Source organism: Ascaphus truei, chromosome 1 (genome assembly GCF_040206685.1).
Source record: "Ascaphus truei isolate aAscTru1 chromosome 1, aAscTru1.hap1, whole genome shotgun sequence".
Taxonomy (NCBI): domain Eukaryota; kingdom Metazoa; phylum Chordata; class Amphibia; order Anura; family Ascaphidae; genus Ascaphus; species Ascaphus truei.
In genome coordinates this window covers 290,142,901-290,164,657 of record NC_134483.1, presented here as the reverse complement: position 1 = coordinate 290,164,657, position 21,757 = coordinate 290,142,901, and positions in this window count along the sequence as shown.

Below are 21,757 nucleotides of genomic sequence, written 5' to 3'. Positions count from 1 at the left end.
CTTATACACCATTTTAATAAAAAAATAACACAAAATTCTTCTAAGTCCCTCGGGAAGAGTGAAAGACGCGCACGTTCATTTTCAGAGCTCCTAGACCTTCCTATAAGAAGTTAGCCAAAAAGTAGCTTCGAAAAACGCTTAGGTTAAGTTTCAGAGTTGCTTCTAATGTACCAAAGCTGGACTTAGACATAATTTCACTCTCACAACATTATGGCTGGTTGGAGACAGTCCGAACCACAAGTACCGGGTCCATGGTTCTGGCCGTATATTGGGGGGACGGGGACGACTCCCATTAACCCCTGACTATACCGGGGATACGCTTATCACAATGCCTTTCTGGTCTGTGCTGAAGCAGGGCATTCTGGCAACCAAGTGGCTTGACCTATATTAGTGAGCCTGGTTACCCCCTCTCGGAACCACAGACTTAGAAATCGCCAGCTCATATACAGTGCATAAAATATATTTATATAATATATTTATATATATATACCCTTATACACCATTTTAATACAAAATATCACAAAATTCTTCTAAGTCCCTCGGGAAGAGTGAAAGACGCGCACGTTCATTTTCAGCGCTCCTAGACCTTCCTATAAGAAGTTAGCCAAAAAGTAGCTTCGAAAAACGCTTAGGTTAAGTTTCAGAGTTGCTTCTAATGTACCAAAGCTGGACTTAGACATAATTTCACTCTCACAACATTATGGCTGGTTGGAGACAGTCTGAACCACAAGTACCGGATCGATGGTTCTGGGCGTATACTGGGGGGACGGGGGGGACTCCCATTAACCCCTGACTATACCGGGGATACGCTTATCACAATGCCTTTCTGGTCTGTGCTGAAGCAGGGCATTCTGCCAGCCAAGTGGCTTGACCTTTATTAGTGAGCCTGGTTACCCCCTCTCGGAACCACAGACTTAGAAATCGCCAGCTCATATACAGTGCATAAAATATATTTACTGTATATAATATATTTATATATATACCCTTATACACCATTTTAATAAAAAATATCACAAAATTCTTCTAAGTCCCTCGGGAAGAGTGAAAGACGCGCACGTTCATTTTCAGAGCTCCTAGACCTTCCTATAAGAAGTTAGCCAAAAAGTAGCTTCGAAAAACGCTTAGGTTAAGTTTCAGAGTTGCTTCTAATGTACCAAAGCTGGACTTAGACATAATTTCACTCTCACAACATTATGGCTGGTTGGAGACAGTCCGAACCACAAGTACCGGGTCCATGGTTCTGGCCGTATATTGGGGGGACGGGGACGACTCCCATTAACCCCTGACTATACCGGGGATACGCTTATCACAATGCCTTTCTGGTCTGTGCTGAAGCAGGGCATTCTGGCAACCAAGTGGCTTGACCTATATTAGTGAGCCTGGTTACCCCCTCTCGGAACCACAGACTTAGAAATCGCCAGCTCATATACAGTGCATAAAATATATTTATATAATATATTTATATATATACCCTTATACACCATTTTAATAAAAAATATCACAAAATTCTTCTAAGTCCCTCGGGAAGAGTGAAAGACGCGCACGTTCATTTTCAGAGCTCCTTGACCTTCCTATAAGAAGTTAGCCAAAAAGTAGCTTCGAAAAACGCTTAGGTTAAGTTTCAGAGTTGCTTCTAATGTACCAAAGCTGGACTTAGACATAATTTCACTCTCACAACATTATGGCTGGTTGGAGACAGTCCGAACCACAAGTACCGGGTCCATGGTTCTGGGCGTATACTGGGGGGACGGGGATTACTCCCATTAACCCCTGACTATACCGGGGATACGCTTATCACAATGCCTTTCTGGTCTGTGCTGAAGCAGGGCATTCTGGCAGCCAAGTGGCTTGACCTTTATTAGTGAGCCTGGTTACCCCCTCTCGGAACCACAGACTTAGAAATCGCCAGCTCATATACAGTGCATAAAATATATTTACTGTATATAATATATTTATATATATACCCTTATACACCATTTTAATAAAAAATATCACAAAATTCTTCTAAGTCCCTCGGGAAGAGTGAAAGACGCGCACGTTCATTTTCAGCGCTCCTAGACCTTCCTATAAGAAGTTAGCCAAAAAGTAGCTTCGAAAAACGCTTAGGTTAAGTTTCAGAGTTGCTTCTAATGTACCAAAGCTGGACTTAGACATAATTTCACTCTCACAACATTATGGCTGGTTGGAGACAGTCCGAACCACAAGTACCGGATCGATGGTTCTGGGCGTATACTGGGGGGACGGGGGGGACTCCCATTAACCCCTGACTATACCGGGGATACGCTTATCACAATGCCTTTCTGGTCTGTGCTGAAGCAGGGCATTCTGCCAGCCAAGTGGCTTGACCTTTATTAGTGAGCCTGGTTACCCCCTCTCGGAACCACAGACTTAGAAATCGCCAGCTCATATACAGTGCATAAAATATATTTACTGTATATAATATATTTATATATATACCCTTATACACCATTTTAATAAAAAATATCACAAAATTCTTCTAAGTCCCTCGGGAAGAGTGAAAGACGCGCACGTTCATTTTCAGAGCTCCTAGACCTTCCTATAAGAAGTTAGCCAAAAAGTAGCTTCGAAAAACGCTTAGGTTAAGTTTCAGAGTTGCTTCTAATGTACCAAAGCTGGACTTAGACATAATTTCACTCTCACAACATTATGGCTGGTTGGAGACAGTCCGAACCACAAGTACCGGGTCCATGGTTCTGGCCGTATATTGGGGGGACGGGGACGACTCCCATTAACCCCTGACTATACCGGGGATACGCTTATCACAATGCCTTTCTGGTCTGTGCTGAAGCAGGGCATTCTGGCAACCAAGTGGCTTGACCTATATTAGTGAGCCTGGTTACCCCCTCTCGGAACCACAGACTTAGAAATCGCCAGCTCATATACAGTGCATAAAATATATTTATATAATATATTTATATATATACCCTTATACACCATTTTAAAAAAAAATATCACAAAATTCTTCTAAGTCCCTCGGGAAGAGTGAAAGACGCGCACGTTCATTTTCAGAGCTCCTTGACCTTCCTATAAGAAGTTAGCCAAAAAGTAGCTTCGAAAAACGCTTAGGTTAAGTTTCAGAGTTGCTTCTAATGTACCAAAGCTGGACTTAGACATAATTTCACTCTCACAACATTATGGCTGGTTGGAGACAGTCCGAACCACAAGTACCGGGTCCATGGTTCTGGGCGTATACTGGGGGGACGGGGATTACTCCCATTAACCCCTGACTATACCGGGGATACGCTTATCACAATGCCTTTCTGGTCTGTGCTGAAGCAGGGCATTCTGGCAGCCAAGTGGCTTGACCTTTATTAGTGAGCCTGGTTACCCCCTCTCGGAACCACAGACTTAGAAATCGCCAGCTCATATACAGTGCATAAAATATATTTATATAATATATTTATATATATATACCCTTATACACCATTTTAATACAAAATATCACAAAATTCTTCTAAGTCCCTCGGGAAGAGTGAAAGACGCGCACGTTCATTTTCAGCGCTCCTAGACCTTCCTATAAGAAGTTAGCCAAAAAGTAGCTTCGAAAAACGCTTAGGTTAAGTTTCAGAGTTGCTTCTAATGTACCAAAGCTGGACTTAGACATAATTTCACTCTCACAACATTATGGCTGGTTGGAGACAGTCCGAACCACAAGTACCGGATCGATGGTTCTGGGCGTATACTGGGGGGAAGGGGGGACTCCCATTAACCCCTGACTATACCGGGGATACGCTTATCACAATGCCTTTCTGGTCTGTGCTGAAGCAGGGCATTCTGGCAACCAAGTGGCTTGACCTTTATTAGTGAGCCTGGTTACCCCCTCTCGGAACCACAGACTTAGAAATCGCCAGCTCATATACAGTGCATAAAATATATTTATATAATATATTTATATATATACCCTTATACACCATTTTAATAAAAAAATATCACAAAATTCTTCTAAGTCCCTCGGGAAGAGTGAAAGACGCGCACGTTCATTTTCAGAGCTCCTAGACCTTCCTATAAGAAGTTAGCCAAAAAGTAGCTTCGAAAAACGCTTAGGTTAAGTTTCAGAGTTGCTTCTAATGTACCAAAGCTGGACTTAGACATAATTTCACTCTCACAACATTATGGCTGGTTGGAGACAGTCCGAACCACAAGTACCGGGTCCATGGTTCTGGGCGTATACTGGGGGAAGGGGACGACTCCCATTAACCCCTGACTATACCGGGGATACGCTTATCACAATGCATTTCTGGTCTGTGCTGAAGCAGGGCATTCTGGCAGCCAAGTGGCTTGACCTTTATTAGTGAGCCTGGTTACCCCCTCTCGGAACCACAGACTTAGAAATCGCCAGCTCATATACAGTGCATAAAATATATTTATTTAATATATTTATATATATACCCTTATACACCATTTTAATAAAAAATATCACAAAATTCTTCTAAGTCCCTCGGGAAGAGTGAAAGATGCGCACGTTCATTTTCAGCGTTCCTAGACCTTCCTATAAGAAGTTAGCCAAAAAGTAGCTTCGAAAAACGCTTAGGTTAAGTTTCAGAGTTGCTTCTAATGTACCAAAGCTGGACTTAGACATAATTTCACTCTCACAACATTATGGCTGGTTGGAGACAGTCCGAACCACAAGTACCGGATCGATGGTTCTGGGCGTATACTGGGGGGACGGGGGGGACTCCCATTAACCCCTGACTATACCGGGGATACGCTTATCACAATGCCTTTCTGGTCTGTGCTGAAGCAGGGCATTCTGCCAGCCAAGTGGCTTGACCTTTATTAGTGAGCCTGGTTACCCCCTCTCGGAACCACAGACTTAGAAATCGCCAGCTCATATACAGTGCATAAAATATATTTACTGTATATAATATATTTATATATATACCCTTATACACCATTTTAATAAAAAATATCACAAAATTCTTCTAAGTCCCTCGGGAAGAGTGAAAGACGCGCACGTTCATTTTCAGAGCTCCTAGACCTTCCTATAAGAAGTTAGCCAAAAAGTAGCTTCGAAAAACGCTTAGGTTAAGTTTCAGAGTTGCTTCTAATGTACCAAAGCTGGACTTAGACATAATTTCACTCTCACAACATTATGGCTGGTTGGAGACAGTCCGAACCACAAGTACCGGGTCCATGGTTCTGGCCGTATATTGGGGGGACGGGGACGACTCCCATTAACCCCTGACTATACCGGGGATACGCTTATCACAATGCCTTTCTGGTCTGTGCTGAAGCAGGGCATTCTGGCAACCAAGTGGCTTGACCTATATTAGTGAGCCTGGTTACCCCCTCTCGGAACCACAGACTTAGAAATCGCCAGCTCATATACAGTGCATAAAATATATTTATATAATATATTTATATATATACCCTTATACACCATTTTAATAAAAAATATCACAAAATTCTTCTAAGTCCCTCGGGAAGAGTGAAAGACGCGCACGTTCATTTTCAGAGCTCCTTGACCTTCCTATAAGAAGTTAGCCAAAAAGTAGCTTCGAAAAACGCTTAGGTTAAGTTTCAGAGTTGCTTCTAATGTACCAAAGCTGGACTTAGACATAATTTCACTCTCACAACATTATGGCTGGTTGGAGACAGTCCGAACCACAAGTACCGGGTCCATGGTTCTGGGCGTATACTGGGGGGACGGGGATTACTCCCATTAACCCCTGACTATACCGGGGATACGCTTATCACAATGCCTTTCTGGTCTGTGCTGAAGCAGGGCATTCTGGCAGCCAAGTGGCTTGACCTTTATTAGTGAGCCTGGTTACCCCCTCTCGGAACCACAGACTTAGAAATCGCCAGCTCATATACAGTGCATAAAATATATTTACTGTATATAATATATTTATATATATACCCTTATACACCATTTTAATAAAAAATATCACAAAATTCTTCTAAGTCCCTCGGGAAGAGTGAAAGACGCGCACGTTCATTTTCAGCGCTCCTAGACCTTCCTATAAGAAGTTAGCCAAAAAGTAGCTTCGAAAAACGCTTAGGTTAAGTTTCAGAGTTGCTTCTAATGTACCAAAGCTGGACTTAGACATAATTTCACTCTCACAACATTATGGCTGGTTGGAGACAGTCCGAACCACAAGTACCGGATCGATGGTTCTGGGCGTATACTGGGGGGACGGGGGGGACTCCCATTAACCCCTGACTATACCGGGGATACGCTTATCACAATGCCTTTCTGGTCTGTGCTGAAGCAGGGCATTCTGCCAGCCAAGTGGCTTGACCTTTATTAGTGAGCCTGGTTACCCCCTCTCGGAACCACAGACTTAGAAATCGCCAGCTCATATACAGTGCATAAAATATATTTACTGTATATAATATATTTATATATATACCCTTATACACCATTTTAATAAAAAATATCACAAAATTCTTCTAAGTCCCTCGGGAAGAGTGAAAGACGCGCACGTTCATTTTCAGAGCTCCTAGACCTTCCTATAAGAAGTTAGCCAAAAAGTAGCTTCGAAAAACGCTTAGGTTAAGTTTCAGAGTTGCTTCTAATGTACCAAAGCTGGACTTAGACATAATTTCACTCTCACAACATTATGGCTGGTTGGAGACAGTCCGAACCACAAGTACCGGGTCCATGGTTCTGGCCGTATATTGGGGGGACGGGGACGACTCCCATTAACCCCTGACTATACCGGGGATACGCTTATCACAATGCCTTTCTGGTCTGTGCTGAAGCAGGGCATTCTGGCAACCAAGTGGCTTGACCTATATTAGTGAGCCTGGTTACCCCCTCTCGGAACCACAGACTTAGAAATCGCCAGCTCATATACAGTGCATAAAATATATTTATATAATATATTTATATATATACCCTTATACACCATTTTAATAAAAAATATCACAAAATTCTTCTAAGTCCCTCGGGAAGAGTGAAAGACGCGCACGTTCATTTTCAGAGCTCCTTGACCTTCCTATAAGAAGTTAGCCAAAAAGTAGCTTCGAAAAACGCTTAGGTTAAGTTTCAGAGTTGCTTCTAATGTACCAAAGCTGGACTTAGACATAATTTCACTCTCACAACATTATGGCTGGTTGGAGACAGTCCGAACCACAAGTACCGGGTCCATGGTTCTGGGCGTATACTGGGGGGACGGGGATTACTCCCATTAACCCCTGACTATACCGGGGATACGCTTATCACAATGCCTTTCTGGTCTGTGCTGAAGCAGGGCATTCTGGCAGCCAAGTGGCTTGACCTTTATTAGTGAGCCTGGTTACCCCCTCTCGGAACCACAGACTTAGAAATCGCCAGCTCATATACAGTGCATAAAATATATTTATATAATATATTTATATATATATACCCTTATACACCATTTTAATACAAAATATCACAAAATTCTTCTAAGTCCCTCGGGAAGAGTGAAAGACGCGCACGTTCATTTTCAGCGCTCCTAGACCTTCCTATAAGAAGTTAGCCAAAAAGTAGCTTCGAAAAACGCTTAGGTTAAGTTTCAGAGTTGCTTCTAATGTACCAAAGCTGGACTTAGACATAATTTCACTCTCACAACATTATGGCTGGTTGGAGACAGTCCGAACCACAAGTACCGGATCGATGGTTCTGGGCGTATACTGGGGGGAAGGGGGGACTCCCATTAACCCCTGACTATACCGGGGATACGCTTATCACAATGCCTTTCTGGTCTGTGCTGAAGCAGGGCATTCTGCCAGCCAAGTGGCTTGACCTTTATTAGTGAGCCTGGTTACCCCCTCTCGGAACCACAGACTTAGAAATCGCCAGCTCATATACAGTGCATAAAATATATTTACTGTATATAATATATTTATATATATACCCTTATACACCATTTTAATAAAAAATATCACAAAATTCTTCTAAGTCCCTCGGGAAGAGTGAAAGACGCGCACGTTCATTTTCAGAGCTCCTAGACCTTCCTATAAGAAGTTAGCCAAAAAGTAGCTTCGAAAAACGCTTAGGTTAAGTTTCAGAGTTGCTTCTAATGTACCAAAGCTGGACTTAGACATAATTTCAATCTCACAACATTATGGCTGGTTGGAGACAGTCCGAACCACAAGTACCGGGTCCATGGTTCTGGCCGTATACTGGGGGGACAGGGACGACTCCCATTAACCCCTAACTATACCGGGGATACGCTTATCACAATGCCTTTCTGGTCTGTGCTGAAGCAGGGCATTCTGGCAACCAAGTGGCTTGACCTTTATTAGTGAGCCTGGTTACCCCCTCTCGGAACCACAGACTTAGAAATCGCCAGCTCATATACAGTGCATAAAATATATTTATATAATATATTTATATATATACCCTTATACACCATTTTAATAAAAAAATATCACAAAATTCTTCTAAGTCCCTCGGGAAGAGTGAAAGACGCGCACGTTCATTTTCAGAGCTCCTAGACCTTCCTACAGTATAAGAAGTTAGCCAAAAAGTAGCTTCGAAAAACGCTTAGGTTAAGTTTCAGAGTTGCTTCTAATGTACCAAAGCTGGACTTAGACATAATTTCACTCTCACAACATTATGGCTGGTTGGAGACAGTCCGAACCACAAGTACCGGGTCCATGGTTCTGGGCGTATACTGGGGGAAGGGGACGACTCCCATTAACCCCTGACTATACCGGGGATACGCTTATCACAATGCATTTCTGGTCTGTGCTGAAGCAGGGCATTCTGGCAGCCAAGTGGCTTGACCTTTATTAGTGAGCCTGGTTACCCCCTCTCGGAACCACAGACTTAGAAATCGCCAGCTCATATACAGTGCATAAAATATATTTATTTAATATATTTATATATATACCCTTATACACCATTTTAATAAAAAATATCACAAAATTCTTCTAAGTCCCTCGGAAAGAACGAAAGACGCGCACGTTCATTTTCAGAGCTCCTAGACCTTCCTATAAGAAGTTAGCCAAAAAGTAGCTTCGAAAAACGCTTAGGTTAAGTTTCAGAGTTGCTTCTAATGTACCAAAGCTGGACTTAGACATAATTTCACTCTCACAACATTATGGCTGGTTGGAGACAGTCCGAACCACAAGTACCGGGTCCATGGTTCTGGGCGTATACTGTGGGAAGGGGACGACTCCCATTAACCCCTGACTATACCGGGGATACGCTTATCACAATGCATTTCTGGTCTGTGCTGAAGCAGGGCATTCTGGTAGCCAAGTGGCTTGACCTTTATTAGTGAGCCTGGTTACCCCCTCTCGGAACCACAGACTTAGAAATCGCCAGCTCATATACAGTGCATAAAATATATTTATATATATACCCTTATACACCATTTTAATAAAAAATATCACAAAATTCTTCTAAGTCCCTCGGGAAGAGTGAAAGACGCGCACGTTTATTTTCAGCGCTCCTAGACCTTCCTATAAGAAGTTAGCCAAAAAGTAGCTTCGAAAAACGCTTAGGTTAAGTTTCAGAGTTGCTTCTAATGTACCAAAGCTGGACTTAGACATAATTTCACTTTCACAACATTATGGCTGGTTGGAGACAGTCCGAACCACAAGTACCGGATCGATGGTTCTGGGCGTATACTGGGGGGACGGGGGGGACTCCCATTAACCCCTGACTATACCGGGGATACGCTTATCACAATGCCTTTCTGGTCTGTGCTGAAGCAGGGCATTCTGCCAGCCAAGTGGCTTGACCTTTATTAGTGAGCCTGGTTACCCCCTCTCGGAACCACAGACTTAGAAATCGCCAGCTCATATACAGTGCATAAAATATATTTACTGTATATAATATATTTATATATATACCCTTATACACCATTTTAATAAAAAATATCACAAAATTCTTCTAAGTCCCTCGGGAAGAGTGAAAGACGCGCACGTTCATTTTCAGAGCTCCTAGACCTTCCTATAAGAAGTTAGCCAAAAAGTAGCTTCGAAAAACGCTTAGGTTAAGTTTCAGAGTTGCTTCTAATGTACTGTACCAAAGCTGGACTTAGACATAATTTCACTCTCACAACATTATGGCTGGTTGGAGACAGTCCGAACCACAAGTACCGGGTCCATGGTTCTGGCCGTATACTGGGGGGACGGGGACGACTCCCATTAACCCCTAACTATACCGGGGATACGCTTATCACAATGCATTTCTGGTCTGTGCTGAAGCAGGGCATTCTGGCAGCCAAGTGGCTTGACCTTTATTAGTGAGCCTGGTTACCCCCTCTCGGAACCACAGACTTAGAAATCGCCAGCTCATATACAGTGCATAAAATATATTTATTTAATATATTTATATATATACCCTTATACACCATTTTAATAAAAAATATCACAAAATTCTTCTAAGTCCCTCGGGAAGAACGAAAGACGCGCACGTTCATTTTCAGAGCTCCTAGACCTTCCTATAAGAAGTTAGCCAAAAAGTAGCTTCGAAAAACGCTTAGGTTAAGTTTCAGAGTTGCTTCTAATGTACCAAAGCTGGACTTAGACATAATTTCACTCTCACAACATTATGGCTGGTTGGAGACAGTCCGAACCACAAGTACCGGGTCCATGGTTCTGGGCGTATACTGTGGGAAGGGGACGACTCCCATTAACCCCTGACTATACCGGGGATACGCTTATCACAATGCATTTCTGGTCTGTGCTGAAGCAGGGCATTCTGGTAGCCAAGTGGCTTGACCTTTATTAGTGAGCCTGGTTACCCCCTCTCGGAACCACAGACTTAGAAATCGCCAGCTCATATACAGTGCATAAAATATATTTATATATATACCCTTATACACCATTTTAATAAAAAATATCACAAAATTCTTCTAAGTCCCTCGGGAAGAGTGAAAGACGCGCACGTTTATTTTCAGCGCTCCTAGACCTTCCTATAAGAAGTTAGCCAAAAAGTAGCTTCGAAAAACGCTTAGGTTAAGTTTCAGAGTTGCTTCTAATGTACCAAAGCTGGACTTAGACATAATTTCACTTTCACAACATTATGGCTGGTTGGAGACAGTCCGAACCACAAGTACCGGATCGATGGTTCTGGGCGTATACTGGGGGGACGGGGGGGACTCCCATTAACCCCTGACTATACCGGGGATACGCTTATCACAATGCCTTTCTGGTCTGTGCTGAAGCAGGGCATTCTGCCAGCCAAGTGGCTTGACCTTTATAAGTGAGCCTGGTTACCCCCTCTCGGAACCACAGACTTAGAAATCGCCAGCTCATATACAGTGCATAAAATATATTTATTTAATATATTTATATATATACCCTTATACACCATTTTAATAAAAAATATCACAAAATTCTTCTAAGTCCCTCGGGAAGAACGAAAGACGCGCACGTTCATTTTCAGAGCTCCTAGACCTTCCTATAAGAAGTTAGCCAAAAAGTAGCTTCGAAAAACGCTTAGGTTAAGTTTCAGAGTTGCTTCTAATGTACCAAAGCTGGACTTAGACATAATTTCACTCTCACAACATTATGGCTGGTTGGAGACAGTCCGAACCACAAGTACCGGGTCCATGGTTCTGGGCGTATACTGTGGGAAGGGGACGACTCCCATTAACCCCTGACTATACCGGGGATACGCTTATCACAATGCATTTCTGGTCTGTGCTGAAGCAGGGCATTCTGGTAGCCAAGTGGCTTGACCTTTATTAGTGAGCCTGGTTACCCCCTCTCGGAACCACAGACTTAGAAATCGCCAGCTCATATACAGTGCATAAAATATATTTATATATATACCCTTATACACCATTTTAATAAAAAATATCACAAAATTCTTCTAAGTCCCTCGGGAAGAGTGAAAGACGCGCACGTTTATTTTCAGCGCTCCTAGACCTTCCTATAAGAAGTTAGCCAAAAAGTAGCTTCGAAAAACGCTTAGGTTAAGTTTCAGAGTTGCTTCTAATGTACCAAAGCTGGACTTAGACATAATTTCACTTTCACAACATTATGGCTGGTTGGAGACAGTCCGAACCACAAGTACCGGATCGATGGTTCTGGGCGTATACTGGGGGGACGGGGGGGACTCCCATTAACCCCTGACTATACCGGGGATACGCTTATCACAATGCCTTTCTGGTCTGTGCTGAAGCAGGGCATTCTGCCAGCCAAGTGGCTTGACCTTTATTAGTGAGCCTGGTTACCCCCTCTCGGAACCACAGACTTAGAAATCGCCAGCTCATATACAGTGCATAAAATATATTTACTGTATATAATATATTTATATTTATACCCTTATACACCATTTTAATAAAAAATATCACAAAATTCTTCTAAGTCCCTCGGGAAGAGTGAAAGACGCGCACGTTCATTTTCAGAGCTCCTAGACCTTCCTATAAGAAGTTAGCCAAAAAGTAGCTTCGAAAAACGCTTAGGTTAAGTTTCAGAGTTGCTTCTAATGTACTGTACCAAAGCTGGACTTAGACATAATTTCACTCTCACAACATTATGGCTGGTTGGAGACAGTCCGAACCACAAGTACCGGGTCCATGGTTCTGGCCGTATACTGGGGGGACGGGGACGACTCCCATTAACCCCTAACTATACCGGGGATACGCTTATCACAATGCCTTTCTGGTCTGTGCTGAAGCAGGGCATTCTGGCAACCAAGTGGCTTGACCTTTATTAGTGAGCCTGGTTACCCCCTCTCGGAACCACAGACTTAGAAATCGCCAGCTCATATACAGTGCATAAAATATATTTATATAATATATTTATATATATACCCTTATACACCATTTTAATAAAAAAATATCACAAAATTCTTCTAAGTCCCTCGGGAAGAGTGAAAGACGCGCACGTTCATTTTCAGAGCTCCTAGACCTTCCTATAAGAAGTTAGCCAAAAAGTAGATTCGAAAAACGCTTAGGTTAAGTTTCAGAGTTGCTTCTAATGTACCAAAGCTGGACTTAGACATAATTTCACTCTCACAACATTATGGCTGGTTGGAGACAGTCCGAACCACAAGTACCTGGTCCATGGTTCTGGGCGTATACTGGGGGAAGGGGACGACTCCCATTAACCCCTGACTATACCGGGGATACGCTTATCACAATGCATTTCTGGTCTGTGCTGAAGCAGGGCATTCTGGCAGCCAAGTGGCTTGACCTTTATTAGTGAGCCTGGTTACCCCCTCTCGGAACCACAGACTTAGAAATCGCCAGCTCATATACAGTGCATAAAATATATTTATATAATATATTTATATATATACCCTTATACACCATTTTAATAAAAAATATCACAAAATTCTTCTAAGTCCCTCGGGAAGAGTGAAAGACGCGCACGTTCATTTTCAGAGCTCCTAGACCTTCCTATAAGAAGTTAGCCAAAAAGTAGCTTCGAAAAACGCTTAGGTTAAGTTTCAGAGTTGCTTCTAATGTACCAAAGCTGGACTTAGACATAATTTTACTCTCACAACATTATGGCTGGTTGGAGACAGTCCGAACCACAAGTACCGGGTCCATGGTTCTGGCCGTATATTGGGGGGACGGGGACGACTCCCATTAACCCCTGACTATACCGGGGATACGCTTATCACAATGCCTTTCTGGTCTGTGCTGAAGCAGGGCATTCTGGCAACCAAGTGGCTTGACCTATATTAGTGAGCCTGGTTACCCCCTCTCGGAACCACAGACTTAGAAATCGCCAGCTCATATACAGTGCATAAAATATATTTATATAATATATTTATATATATACCCTTATACACCATTTTAATAAAAAATATCACAAAATTCTTCTAAGTCCCTCGGGAAGAGTGAAAGACGCGCACGTTCATTTTCAGAGCTCCTTGACCTTCCTATAAGAAGTTAGCCAAAAAGTAGCTTCGAAAAACGCTTAGGTTAAGTTTCAGAGTTGCTTCTAATGTACCAAAGCTGGACTTAGACATAATTTCACTCTCACAACATTATGGCTGGTTGGAGACAGTCCGAACCACAAGTACCGGGTCCATGGTTCTGGGCGTATACTGGGGGGACGGGGATTACTCCCATTAACCCCTGACTTTACCGGGGATACGCTTATCACAATGCCTTTCTGGTCTGTGCTGAAGCAGGGCATTCTGGCAGCCAAGTGGCTTGACCTTTATTAGTGAGCCTGGTTACCCCCTCTCGGAACCACAGACTTAGAAATCGCCAGCTCATATACAGTGCATAAAATATATTTATATATATACCCTTATACACCATTTTAATAAAAAATATCACAAAATTCTTCTAAGTCCCTCGGGAAGAGTGAAAGACGCGCACGTTCATTTTCAGAGCTCCTTGACCTTCCTATAAGAAGTTAGCCAAAAAGTAGCTTCGAAAAACGCTTAGGTTAAGTTTCAGAGTTGCTTCTAATGTACCAAAGCTGGACTTAGACATAATTTCACTCTCACAACATTATGGCTGGTTGGAGACAGTCCGAACCACAAGTACCGGGTCCATGGTTCTGGCCGTATATTGGGGGGACGGGGACGACTCCCATTAACCCCTGACTATACCGGGGATACGCTTATCACAATGCCTTTCTGGTCTGTGCTGAAGCAGGGCATTCTGGCAACCAAGTGGCTTGACCTATATTAGTGAGCCTGGTTACCCCCTCTCGGAACCACAGACTTAGAAATCGGCAGCTCATATACAGTGCATAAAATATATTTATATAATATATTTATATATATACCCTTATACACCATTTTAATAAAAAATATCACAAAATTCTTCTAAGTCCCTCGGGAAGAGTGAAAGACGCGCACGTTCATTTTCAGAGCTCCTTGACCTTCCTATAAGAAGTTAGCCAATAAGTAGCTTCGAAAAACGCTTAGGTAAAGTTTCAGAGTTGCTTCTAATGTACCAAAGCTGGACTTAGACATAATTTCACTCTCACAACATTATGGCTGGTTGGAGACAGTCCGAACCACAAGTACCGGGTCCATGGTTCTGGGCGTATACTGGGGGGACGGGGATTACTCCCATTAACCCCTGACTATACCGGGGATACGCTTATCACAATGCCTTTCTGGTCTGTGCTGAAGCAGGTCATTCTGGCAGCCAAGTGGCTTGACCTTTATTAGTGAGCCTGGTTACCCCCTCTCGGAACCACAGACTTAGAAATCGCCAGCTCATATACAGTGCATAAAATATATTTATATAATATATTTATATATATACCCTTATACACCATTTTAATAAAAAAATATCACAAAATTCTTCTAAGTCCCTCGGGAAGAGTGAAAGACGCGCACGTTCATTTTCAGAGCTCCTAGACCTTCCTATAAGAAGTTAGCCAAAAAGTAGATTCGAAAAACGCTTAGGTTAAGTTTCAGAGTTGCTTCTAATGTACCAAAGCTGGACTTAGACATAATTTCACTCTCACAACATTATGGCTGGTTGGAGACAGTCCGAACCACAAGTACCTGGTCCATGGTTCTGGGCGTATACTGGGGGAAGGGGACGACTCCCATTAACCCCTGACTATACCGGGGATACGCTTATCACAATGCATTTCTGGTCTGTGCTGAAGCAGGGCATTCTGGCAGCCAAGTGGCTTGACCTTTATTAGTGAGCCTGGTTACCCCCTCTCGGAACCACAGACTTAGAAATCGCCAGCTCATATACAGTGCATAAAATATATTTATATAATATATTTATATATATACCCTTATACACCATTTTAATAAAAAATATCACAAAATTCTTCTAAGTCCCTCGGGAAGAGTGAAAGACGCGCACGTTCATTTTCAGAGCTCCTAGACCTTCCTATAAGAAGTTAGCCAAAAAGTAGCTTCGAAAAACGCTTAGGTTAAGTTTCAGAGTTGCTTCTAATGTACCAAAGCTGGACTTAGACATAATTTCACTCTCACAACATTATGGCTGGTTGGAGACAGTCCGAACCACAAGTACCGGGTCCATGGTTCTGGCCGTATATTGGGGGGACGGGGACGACTCCCATTAACCCCTGACTATACCGGGGATACGCTTATCACAATGCCTTTCTGGTCTGTGCTGAAGCAGGGCATTCTGGCAACCAAGTGGCTTGACCTATATTAGTGAGCCTGGTTACCCCCTCTCGGAACCACAGACTTAGAAATCGCCAGCTCATATACAGTGCATAAAATATATTTATATAATATATTTATATATATACCCTTATACACCATTTTAATAAAAAATATCACAAAATTCTTCTAAGTCCCTCGGGAAGAGTGAAAGACGCGCACGTTCATTTTCAGAGCTCCTTGACCTTCCTATAAGAAGTTAGCCAATAAGTAGCTTCGAAAAACGCTTAGGTAAAGTTTCAGAGTTGCTTCTAATGTACCAAAGCTGGACTTAGACATAATTTCACTCTCACAACATTATGGCTGGTTGGAGACAGTCCGAACCACAAGTACCGGGTCCATGGTTCTGGGCGTATACTGGGGGGACGGGGATTACTCCCATTAACCCCTGACTATACCGGGGATACGCTTATCACAATGCCTTTCTGGTCTGTGCTGAAGCAGGTCATTCTGGCAGCCAAGTGGCTTGACCTTTATTAGTGAGCCTGGTTACCCCCTCTCGGAACCACAGACTTAGAAATCGCCAGCTCATATACAGTGCATAAAATATATTTATATAATATATTTATATATATACCCTTATACACCATTTTAATAAAAAAATATCACAAAATTCTTCTAAGTCCCTCGGGAAGAGTGAAAGACGCGCACGTTCATTTTCAGAGCTCCTAGACCTTCCTATAAGAAGTTAGCCAAAAAGTAGATTCGAAAAACGCTTAGGTTAAGTTTCAGAGTTGCTTCTAATGTACCAAAGCTGGACTTAGACATAATTTCACTCTCACAACATTATGGCTGGTTGGAGACAGTCCGAACCACAAGTACCTGGTCCATGGTTCTGGGCGTATACTGGGGGAAGGGGACGACTCCCATTAACCCCTGACTATACCGGGGATACGCTTATCACAATGCATTTCTGGTCTGTGCTGAAGCAGGGCATTCTGGCAGCCAAGTGGCTTGACCTTTATTAGTGAGCCTGGTTACCCCCTCTCGGAACCACAGACTTAGAAATCGCCAGCTCATATACAGTGCATAAAATATATTTATATAATATATTTATATATATACCCTTATACACCATTTTAATAAAAAATATCACAAAATTCTTCTAAGTCCCTCGGGAAGAGTGAAAGACGCGCACGTTCATTTTCAGAGCTCCTAGACCTTCCTATAAGAAGTTAGCCAAAAAGTAGCTTCGAAAAACGCTTAGGTTAAGTTTCAGAGTTGCTTCTAATGTACCAAAGCTGGACTTAGACATAATTTCACTCTCACAACATTATGGCTGGTTGGAGACAGTCCGAACCACAAGTACCGGGTCCATGGTTCTGGCCGTATATTGGGGGGACGGGGACGACTCCCATTAACCCCTGACTATACCGGGGATACGCTTATCACAATGCCTTTCTGGTCTGTGCTGAAGCAGGGCATTCTGGCAACCAAGTGGCTTGACCTATATTAGTGAGCCTGGTTACCCCCTCTCGGAACCACAGACTTAGAAATCGCCAGCTCATATACAGTGCATAAAATATATTTATATAATATATTTATATATATACCCTTATACACCATTTTAATAAAAAATATCACAAAATTCTTCTAAGTCCCTCGGGAAGAGTGAAAGACGCGCACGTTCATTTTCAGAGCTCCTTGACCTTCCTATAAGAAGTTAGCCAATAAGTAGCTTCGAAAAACGCTTAGGTAAAGTTTCAGAGTTGCTTCTAATGTACCAAAGCTGGACTTAGACATAATTTCACTCTCACAACATTATGGCTGGTTGGAGACAGTCCGAACCACAAGTACCGGGTCCATGGTTCTGGGCGTATACTGGGGGAAGGGGACGACTCCCATTAACCCCTGACTATACCGGGGATACGCTTATCACAATGCATTTCTGGTCTGTGCTGAAGCAGGGCATTCTGGCAGCCAAGTGGCTTGACCTTTATTAGTGAGCCTGGTTACCCCCTCTCGGAACCACAGACTTAGAAATCGCCAGCTCATATACAGTGCATAAAATATATTTATATATATACCCTTATACACCATTTTAATAAAAAATATCACAAAATTCTTCTAAGTCCCTCGGGAAGAGTGAAAGACGCGCACGTTCATTTTCAGAGCTCCTTGACCTTCCTATAAGAAGTTAGCCAAAAAGTAGCTTCGAAAAACGCTTAGGTTAAGTTTCAGAGTTGCTTCTAATGTACCAAAGCTGGACTTAGACATAATTTCACTCTCACAACATTATGGCTGGTTGGAGACAGTCCGAACCACAAGTACCGGGTCCATGGTTCTGGCCGTATATTGGGGGGACGGGGACGACTCCCATTAACCCCTGACTATACCGGGGATACGCTTATCACAATGCCTTTCTGGTCTGTGCTGAAGCAGGGCATTCTGGCAACCAAGTGGCTTGACCTATATTAGTGAGCCTGGTTACCCCCTCTCGGAACCACAGACTTAGAAATCGCCAGCTCATATACAGTGCATAAAATATATTTATATAATATATTTATATATATACCCTTATACACCATTTTAATAAAAAATATCACAAAATTCTTCTAAGTCCCTCGGGAAGAGTGAAAGACGCGCACGTTCATTTTCAGAGCTCCTTGACCTTCCTATAAGAAGTTAGCCAATAAGTAGCTTCGAAAAACGCTTAGGTAAAGTTTCAGAGTTGCTTCTAATGTACCAAAGCTGGACTTAGACATAATTTCACTCTCACAACATTATGGCTGGTTGGAGACAGTCCGAACCACAAGTACCTGGTCCATGGTTCTGGGCGTATACTGGGGGAAGGGGACGACTCCCATTAACCCCTGACTATACCGGGGATACGCTTATCACAATGCATTTCTGGTCTGTGCTGAAGCAGGGCATTCTGGCAGCCAAGTGGCTTGACCTTTATTAGTGAGCCTGGTTACCCCCTCTCGGAACCACAGACTTAGAAATCGCCAGCTCATATACAGTGCATAAAATATATTTATATAATATATTTATATATATACCCTTATACACCATTTTAATAAAAAATATCACAAAATTCTTCTAAGTCCCTCGGGAAGAGTGAAAGACGCGCACGTTCATTTTCAGAGCTCCTAGACCTTCCTATAAGAAGTTAGCCAAAAAGTAGCTTCGAAAAACGCTTAGGTTAAGTTTCAGAGTTGCTTCTAATGTACCAAAGCTGGACTTAGACATAATTTCACTCTCACAACATTATGGCTGGTTGGAGACAGTCCGAACCACAAGTACCGGGTCCATGGTTCTGGGCGTATACTGGGGGGACGGGGATTACTCCCATTAACCCCTGACTATACCGGGGATACGCTTATCACAATGCCTTTCTGGTCTGTGCTGAAGCAGGGCATTCTGGCAGCCAAGTGGCTTGACCTTTATTAGTGAGCCTGGTTACCCCCTCTCGGAACCACAGACTTAGAAATCGCCAGCTCATATACAGTGCATAAAATATATTTATATAATATATTTATATATATACCCTTATACACCATTTTAATAAAAAAATATCACAAAATTCTTCTAAGTCCCTCGGGAAGAGTGAAAGACGCGCACGTTCATTTTCAGAGCTCCTAGACCTTCCTATAAGAAGTTAGCCAAAAAGTAGATTCGAAAAACGCTTAGGTTAAGTTTCAGAGTTGCTTCTAATGTACCAAAGCTGGACTTAGACATAATTTCACTCTCACAACATTATGGCTGGTTGGAGACAGTCCGAACCACAAGTACCTGGTCCATGGTTCTGGGCGTATACTGGGGGAAGGGGACGACTCCCATTAACCCCTGACTATACCGGGGATACGCTTATCACAATGCCTTTCTGGTCTGTGCTGAAGCAGGGCATTCTGGCAACCAAGTGGCTTGACCTATATTAGTGAGCCTGGTTACCCCCTCTCGGAACCACAGACTTAGAAATCGCCAGCTCATATACAGTGCATAAAATATATTTATATAATATATTTATATATATACCCTTATACACCATTTTAATAAAAAATATCACAAAATTCTTCTAAGTCCCTCGGGAAGAGTGAAAGACGCGCACGTTCATTTTCAGAGCTCCTTGACCTTCCTATAAGAAGTTAGCCAATAAGTAGCTTCGAAAAACGCTTAGGTAAAGTTTCAGAGTTGCTTCTAATGTACCAAAGCTGGACTTAGACATAATTTCACTCTCACAACATTATGGCTGGTTGGAGACAGTCCGAACCACAAGTACCGGGTCCATGGTTCTGGGCGTATACTGGGGGAAGGGGACGACTCCCATTAACCCCTGACTATACCGGGGATACGCTTATCACAATGCATTTCTGGTCTGTGCTGAAGCAGGGCATTCTGGCAGCCAAGTGGCTTGACCTTTATTAGTGAGCCTGGTTACCCCCTCTCGGAACCACAGACTTAGAAATCGCCAGCTCATATACAGTGCATAAAATATATTTATATATATACCCTTATACACCATTTTAATAAAAAATATCACAAAATTCTTCTAAGTCCCTCGGGAAGAGTGAAAGACGCGCACGTTCATTTTCAGAGCTCCTTGACCTTCCTATAAGAAGTTAGCCAAAAAGTAGCTTCGAAAAACGCTTAGGTTAAGTTTCAGAGTTGCTTCTAATGTACCAAAGCTGGACTTAGACATAATTTCACTCTCACAACATTATGGCTGGTTGGAGACAGTCCGAACCACAAGTACCGGGTCCATGGTTCTGGGCGTATACTGGGGGGACGGGGATTACTCCCATTAACCCCTGACTATACCGGGGATACGCTTATCACAATGCCTTTCTGGTCTGTGCTGAAGCAGGGCATTCTGGCAGCCAAGTGGCTTGACCTTTATTAGTGAGCCTGGTTACCCCCTCTCGGAACCACAGACTTAGAAATCGCCAGCTCATATACAGTGCATAAAATATATTTATATAATATATTTATATATATACCCTTATACACCATTTTAATACAAAATATCACAAAATTCTTCTAAGTCCCTCGGGAAGAGTAAAAGACGCGCACGTTCATTTTCAGCGCTCCTAGACCTTCCTATAAGAAGTTAGCCAAAAAGTAGCTTCGAAAAACGCTTAGGTTAAGTTTCAGAGTTGCTTCTAATGTACCAAAGCTGGACTTAGACATAATTTCACTCTCACAACATTATGGCTGGTTGGAGACAGTCCGAACCACAAGTACAAGATCGATGGTTCTGGGCGTATACTGGGGGGACGGGGGGGACTCCCATTAACCCCTGACTATACCGGGGATACGCTTATCACAATGCCTTTCTGGTCTGTGCTGAAGCAGGGCATTCTGCCAGCCAAGTGGCTTGACCTTTATTAGTGAGCCTGGTTACCCCCTCTCGGAACCACAGACTTAGAAATCGCCAGCTCATATACAGTGCATAAAATATATTTATATAATATATTTATATATATACCCTTATACACCATTTTAATAAAAAAATATCACAAAATTCTTCTAAGTCCCTCGGGAAGAGTGAAAGACGCGCACGTTCATTTTCAGAGCTCCTTGACCTTCCTATAAGAAGTTAGCCAATAAGTAGCTTCGAAAAACGCTTAGGTAAAGTTTCAGAGTTGCTTCTAATGTACCAAAGCTGGACTTAGACATAATTTCACTCTCACAACATTATGGCTGGTTGGAGACAGTCCGAACCACAAGTACCGGGTCCATGGTTCTGGGCGTATACTGGGGGAAGGGGACGACTCCCATTAACCCCTGACT